A 6,921-nucleotide genomic window follows, 5' to 3' on the forward strand; every position below is an offset into this window, starting at 1 on the left:
TTTTTTTTGCATGTATCTGTCCAATTTTCCCAGCACCATTTATTGAAGAGACTGTCTTTACCCCATTGTATATTCTTGTCTCCTTTGTCATATATTAAGTGAGCGTATAGGTGTGGATTTATTTCTGGGCTCTCTATTCTGTTCTATTGATCAATGTGTCTGTTTTTATGCCAGTACCATGCTGTTTTGATTACTGTAGCCTTGTAGTATAGTTTGATATCAGGCACTGTGATACTTCCAACTTTGTTCTTCTTTCTCAAGATTATCTCCAAATATTTTTGTAAAGATTAAACAATGGATATAAAGCACCTAGCACTGTGTCTGGTACATGAAAAGTATGACCAAAAATATTTTGTTAATTCTAGGGAATTTGAGAAAAGGGAAAGAAACTCTTTGTTCTCTTTCAAATATTTGCAGCAAAATTCTGATCCCCTTTCACATTTGGCAGTGATCAAGGGGTCATATATACCTTGGAGGAAGAAGCTACAGAAGCCACTAAGCCCAGACCTGGCAGCTAAGACACAGGTACATGACCAGGCTCAGCCCTTTTAGGAATGAGCAAGCAAATGGGAACTCTGGGATAGTGGAACCTATGAGTTGGTGGCAAAAGTGAGAGCAGCATCCAATGCCCCTGGCAGTTGTGCCAACAGGGTAATTCACTGTTCACAATCTAAAAAAATGCCCATGATACACTCTTCTGAAAATGAAGAGAATACCTATTTCATAGGGTTTGTGGGGTGGAATTAAATGTGAAAAAAAAACTTATCACAGGTCCCGGAGCATAATAGATGCTTAATAAATGCTTCTTGAGTCTGTTTAAGAGGCTCTCCCAAGTTTCTCAAAAAAAGGCTGAGAGTTTCTGGGTTGGCTCCACCTAAACATAGAATTCCCAAAGACTATTTTTTCATCTCCCATCTAAGTTATGTATTTCTCATCTTAGTTACCTAATTCTCTTTGTTCTCCACTCCAAGTTCAAAGTACACTTAGCTCTGATATGCAGAAGAATTCATTTCATTATCTCTAGTATTTGCACATTTTGTCTTGCTCTATGGTTAAAAAGTAACTACTTTAACTAGTCCTTTCTGAAGCAAGATGTAAAGGCTTTGGAAATAGTTTCCTGCCTCTAGTTTAAGATCTAAATGAAGGATAGAAAACTCACAGCCAAAGAGATTTTATCAGCAGAAACAATGAAACAAACAACTGAATGCTAGATCTATGTCAGCAAATCTTGTCACAAAAGAGTATCAGGTGACAATACTCTGTGCATATTGGCATTCATGAAGGTCTATTTCCCAACCCTCTTCCTTGGCTCTATAAGATTTCTTTTTGGGAAATCTTTTTCAGTCTTTCAGTTTCAGCCATCACTTCCAAGCTGGCGGCCCTCCAAGGCCCCAATGACACATTTCTATCCACCTGCTGTGGCTCTCTACCTGGTTCCACTCACACTTCTATGCAGTACCCCAAACACTCACCCCTACTTATACCTACCCCTTTGCCCAAAACAATCCCTCCCGTGAGCTCTTTATTTTTATTCATGATACCACCATTCTCCCAGTCACCCAGGCTCCAGTCCTTGGTGTTCTTTCTATTCCTTTCTCCCCTTTCTTTTATAATTCATGTTTGCATGAATGTTTATATCCATTTCCTCCCTTCCATTCTCACTGCCACCACCCTAGTTGAGGCCCAAATGTTTTTTTTTAATCTCTAAATTATAATAATAGCTTCCTAGTTAGCCTTTATCATTTCTACCTTCTTCCCTGGCTATATACTCACCTCCTTAAAGACCTTAAATGACTAAACATTGCCTATTCAAGCCATCGAACATTTATTGCAAACCTAACTGTGCATTACACTATTCTAGGTGTTCTCTAAGATTCAATAATTGAAAAATACAGACCTTTATTACTGGAAGAAATGGATTTTCTTTAAATTAAAATTATTTTTGTATTTAACAACTACTTAGAGAGAAGTATACATACACACACATACATACAAAACACTATCAGTGTTCAAAGTGAGGAATAAATGGATTTGGTGTAAATTTTCGAAGCAAACTTTAAAAATTCCATTTCTATGGACTGAATGTTTGTGCTCTATCCCCAGATTCATGTGTTAAAATCCTAACTACCCCCCTAACCCCGAGGTGAAGGTATTAGGAAGTGGGGACTTTGGGAAGTGATTATGTCATGAGGGTAAAGCCTTCACAAATAAGATTAGGGCCCTTATATCAGGGAACCCCAGAGATATCTTCTACCACTTCTGTCATGTGAGGTTACAGTATAAAGATGGCTGTCTATGAACCAGAAAGTGGCCCACATCTGTCAGCATCATGACCTTGGATTTCTTAGTTTCCAGAACTGTGAGAAATAAATTCTTGTTGTTCATAAGCCACTCAGTCTATGGTACTTTTGTTGTAGCAGCCCAAATGGAGTAAGATATCCATTGTTTGTACAATATCTTTAAGGATGAATAGGATTTTGACGAGTTAAGTAAATTGGCATTAAGGGAAAGGGGGTCACATTATGAAAAATATTTTGGTAGGGGCACATCATGGGGGAGCATCAAGGAACTGCAAAGAGTCTGGTTAGGACAATTAAATAGAAGAAGGAAAGTACTGAGAGATGAGCTGGGAAAAGTTGGGAGTGCTTATATAAAAGAGGGCTTTGAATATGAAACTGAGGAGTTTATACTTCACTCTCTCTACAATATCGAATAGGTTTGGGGAATTTTGCTTGTTTTTAAGAATATTGAGATTTTTTTTATCATGGAAGTAAACACTGTCAAAGCTTGTTAGTCTAAGTGATGGTGCATGAGACACTGTCAAAATTTTTTTCACTTCATAATTTAGTTTAGAAAGGTAGGATATCAATTCTGGTTCTTCATATCTTGAAGACTAGGAATGTAACATTTTTATCTATTCATTTTTTAACATTCATTTCAACCTAACAGCTAAATATTAGGCAAGACTCTAGGGATCTTACCTATTATGAAAATGAGTAGGTCCTTAGAGCCAGCCAAGTCAGAATGGGTTCAAGGTGAATGTTGAAAAGATAGCTAACAGGGGGAATGTCTATGTCTTCAGAAGAATAAAGACTGAGCTACTCAGAGAGAAGTAGAGAGATCATTGCAATGGAAGGAAATGGAAACTTCAGCAAAGGTTGGTATGCATATACTGAGTTTCGTTATATGCTTGGAGGCAATGCTACAAAATATTCAAAACCAGAAACCTCAGGGAAAATCTCATAAACTGGATTATTAGTCATGAAGATAACCAAGTGTCAGCAGCTAGATTACCTTTCTGGCTCTGGGAATCTTAGGTTAATAACTTTAGAGGGATCTTTTCAGAAGTCCTCATCTAACTTTCTGCTTCTTTATTTCATTGCTCTCCTCATTGTTGTTTGCATTCTATTTATGTCCTCTTATTTCAAATTTATTTGTTGGTTCGTTTGTTTGTTTGTTTGTTTTATTTTGTGAATCTTTGTATTCATCAGGAAATGCCCTAAGTTTTGCTTTATAAGGAAGGTAAAATTATGACTTCCATCTGGTAGGCACTATGCTCTAGGAAATGACTTCATGGCAACACTCTAAACTAGTAGTTATGCACAATGGAATGTGCATAAGCTGCTGTCTCCATGGGTGTTAATTGTAACATGTCAATGAAAGACCAGGTTCCTAAGGCTGGCTGGCTGCTACTGCAAAGTGCTATAATGTTCAAAAGCGAAATAATTTTTTACCCTGGCAGTTTAAAATTCAGTGATTGTCCTTACTAGTGGACTCAGAAAGACATAAAATAAGAAAACTATGGTGGATTTATTTAAAATGTATACCACCCATGAAAGGCAGAATGGTGAGGTGCATAGAGCACTAAATGCAAACATGGGATGAAACAAAGACCCTGTGTTTTAAGAACAACAAGTGGCCCATTTTGACTAAAACATTTAAAAAAGATAGAGAAATATTGGAGGATTAGACAAAAAAAGTAGGGTGGGACTGTGTTTTTTGGGAGCTTGAGTACCCAGATGAGGAGCTGGTACGCGTAATCTGACATATCATGGAGAGCAATAGATAATGGGTTGGTTTTTTGTTTGTTTGTTTGTTTGAGAGTAATTAAATAATATAATTAGATCTGCTTAATTCATTATCAATGCATAGGCTAGATTTAATTAAGAAGATAATTAAGGAGATAAAGGAGACCAGAAAACAAGTTAGGAGTATAATAGAGACAGCTAGCTGACCAATAAAAATCAATTCATACCCTTTGTAGTATAGAATTGGTGCTTGAGAGTGGCTCTCTAGATGGACTATATTAACCAACACCCCCACATCTTTCATCTAGTTGGGACCTTGTTATTGATTCTTGCCAATAGAATGTGAGTGGAACTGATGCTTATCACCTACAGATTAAGGCAGTTATGTGTGCATAAGCTTCTAATGCTTTCTTTTTCCCACTATCTGCCAGCCCTTGGATACCAGACAAAATTTGAAGCCACAAGATTGTAAAGCCATAAGATGGAAGCACAAGCCTTTCCCATACACTTGAGAATTTTTAAAGGTGTAGGAACCTGTCCGAGGCCACTTAGTTTTAAGTTATAAAATGAGGCTCACAAGCAATAAACCATAGATTTCATATGCAGGAAAGCCAGTTTCTTTGTGCAGAGAAAAGCCGGAAGCTACACTCTTGACATTCTTATCTTTCTCTGTCCCATCTTGCCATCTCTTACTTTAACATCTTGTCTTAAGAAGGACCTGATGAGGTAGTGTGCCTCAGTCATTAAATCTCTTGTAGGATTTAGAGAATAATTTATTTTTTGCTCATTTATGATAGAATAAAGAGACAACTAAACAGTTTGATGGCCAATGGGAAAGTCTCACTCTAAATACCTTCCTTATATTATCTGAACTTCAAGCACCTAAATATTCATTTATTTAAAACACAAATACGCATGCATGCATGCATGCATACATACATACATACATACACACATACATAGATACACACTTCCATAAGTTAAACTTCAATGTGTCTGCCCTAACTTCTGGGAAAACCACATAGCCTGCAGCTTAATGAAAGAACTGAGCCAACATAGCTAGGTACAATACCATTTATTGGTATAGTGAGTTGGGCAGAACAAGGCATAGGACCCCAGACTGATCAGTGTACTCAAGACTCTCATGTTTTAAGCCAAAATTCTCCAAGAAAATCAGAGCGCCTCACTCCATAAAGTGACTTCAAGAGCCCTGAGTGTCTGACAGGATCATAGGAAGCAGAACTCAAAAGGAGGACAACAACAGATCAGAGCCAAGTCAGGGTAGGTCTTTGAGTGAAGCAAGGATTATACACAGAGAGGAAAGAACTGAGGAAGAGATACTTGTTCCTAGAACCATATCAATTGTTGTTGTCTCTCCACTATTTCTGAGGTAGCTTAAAGACATGAGTTGAAAAGTCAAACTGGCAAAATATTTAAATAAGTTTACAGAAAAAACTCCCATGAGCTTAGATCACTAATACTGATGTTGCTCTAAATTCCTTCTCAATTTTTATCAATATACAGAACTATATTTTTTACTTAGTTATAACCAGTATATACATCCTATTCTTTGTCATTTTTTCATTTAACGTTATTTTGTATACATATATCAAAGTAGCAACATACTCATACCATTTTTTCCATCTATGTATTATGCTCATGTGTTCATATGTCTAGTTTGAAATATTTGGGTATTTTTCTATGATTCATTATTATGAATAAACAATGCTATAAACATCTTTGGATTTTTTTTATTTCACTGGGATTTCTTCTCAATGGGGGTGATAACCACGTTAAAAGATACAAACAATATTTTTATTCTTGTTATTTGGTGCCAAATTGTTCCTCATAAAGTTTCAAATCTTATTGAAAATGCAAATAACCCCCAAAATGTATAAAATTTTTGCATTTAAAAGAAATAGGGGCATCTATAAACCTATCATAAAAGAATAATCAAATCAATGCAATCCCTATCAAAATACCAATGATATTATTTAGAGAGCTAGAAAAAAATCCTAAAATTTATATAGAACCATAAAAGACCCTGAATAACCATGACAATTTTGAGAAAGAAGAACAAAGTTGGAAGTATCACAGTGCCTGATATCAAACTATATTACAAGGCTACAGTAATCAAAACAGCATGGTACTGGCATAAAAACAGACACATTGATCAATAGAACAGAATAGAGAGCCCAGAAATAAATCCACACCTATACGCTCACTTAATATATGACAAAGGAGACAAGAATATACAATGGGGTAAAGACAGTCTCTTCAATAAATGGTGCTGGGAAAATTGGACAGATACATGCAAAAAAAATAAAGAATGCTGGACTGCCTTCTTATAGTGTATACAATAGACTCAAAATGGATTAAAGCCTTAAATGTAAGACTCGAAACCATAAAACTTCTAGAACAAAACATAGGCAGTACACTCTCTGATATTGCTAACAGTAATTTCTTTTAGGATATATCTCCTTGGGCAAGGGAAACAAAAGAAAAAATAAACAAATGGGACTACATCAACCCAAAAAGTTTTTGTACAGCAAAGGAAACCATCATCAAAACAAAAAGACAACCGACTGAACAAGAGAAGATATTTGCTTATGATACATCTGATAAGAGCTTAATATCCAAAATATCTAAAGAACTCATACAACTCAACAACAACAAAACAAACAATCCAATTAAAAAATGGGCAGAAGACCTGAACAGATATTTCTCCAAAGAGGAAATACAGATGGCCAATAGACATATGAAAAGATGCTCAAGGTCGCTAATCATCAGAGAAATGCAAATTAAAATCACAATGAAATATCACCTCACACCTGTCAGAATGGCTATCATCAATAAATCAAAGAACAACAAATGTTGGCGAGGATGTGGAGAG

The sequence above is a fragment of the Pteropus medius genome, unplaced genomic scaffold (assembly GCF_902729225.1).
Source record: "Pteropus medius unplaced genomic scaffold, Ma_sr-lr_union100, whole genome shotgun sequence".
NCBI classification, from domain to species: domain Eukaryota; kingdom Metazoa; phylum Chordata; class Mammalia; order Chiroptera; family Pteropodidae; genus Pteropus; species Pteropus medius.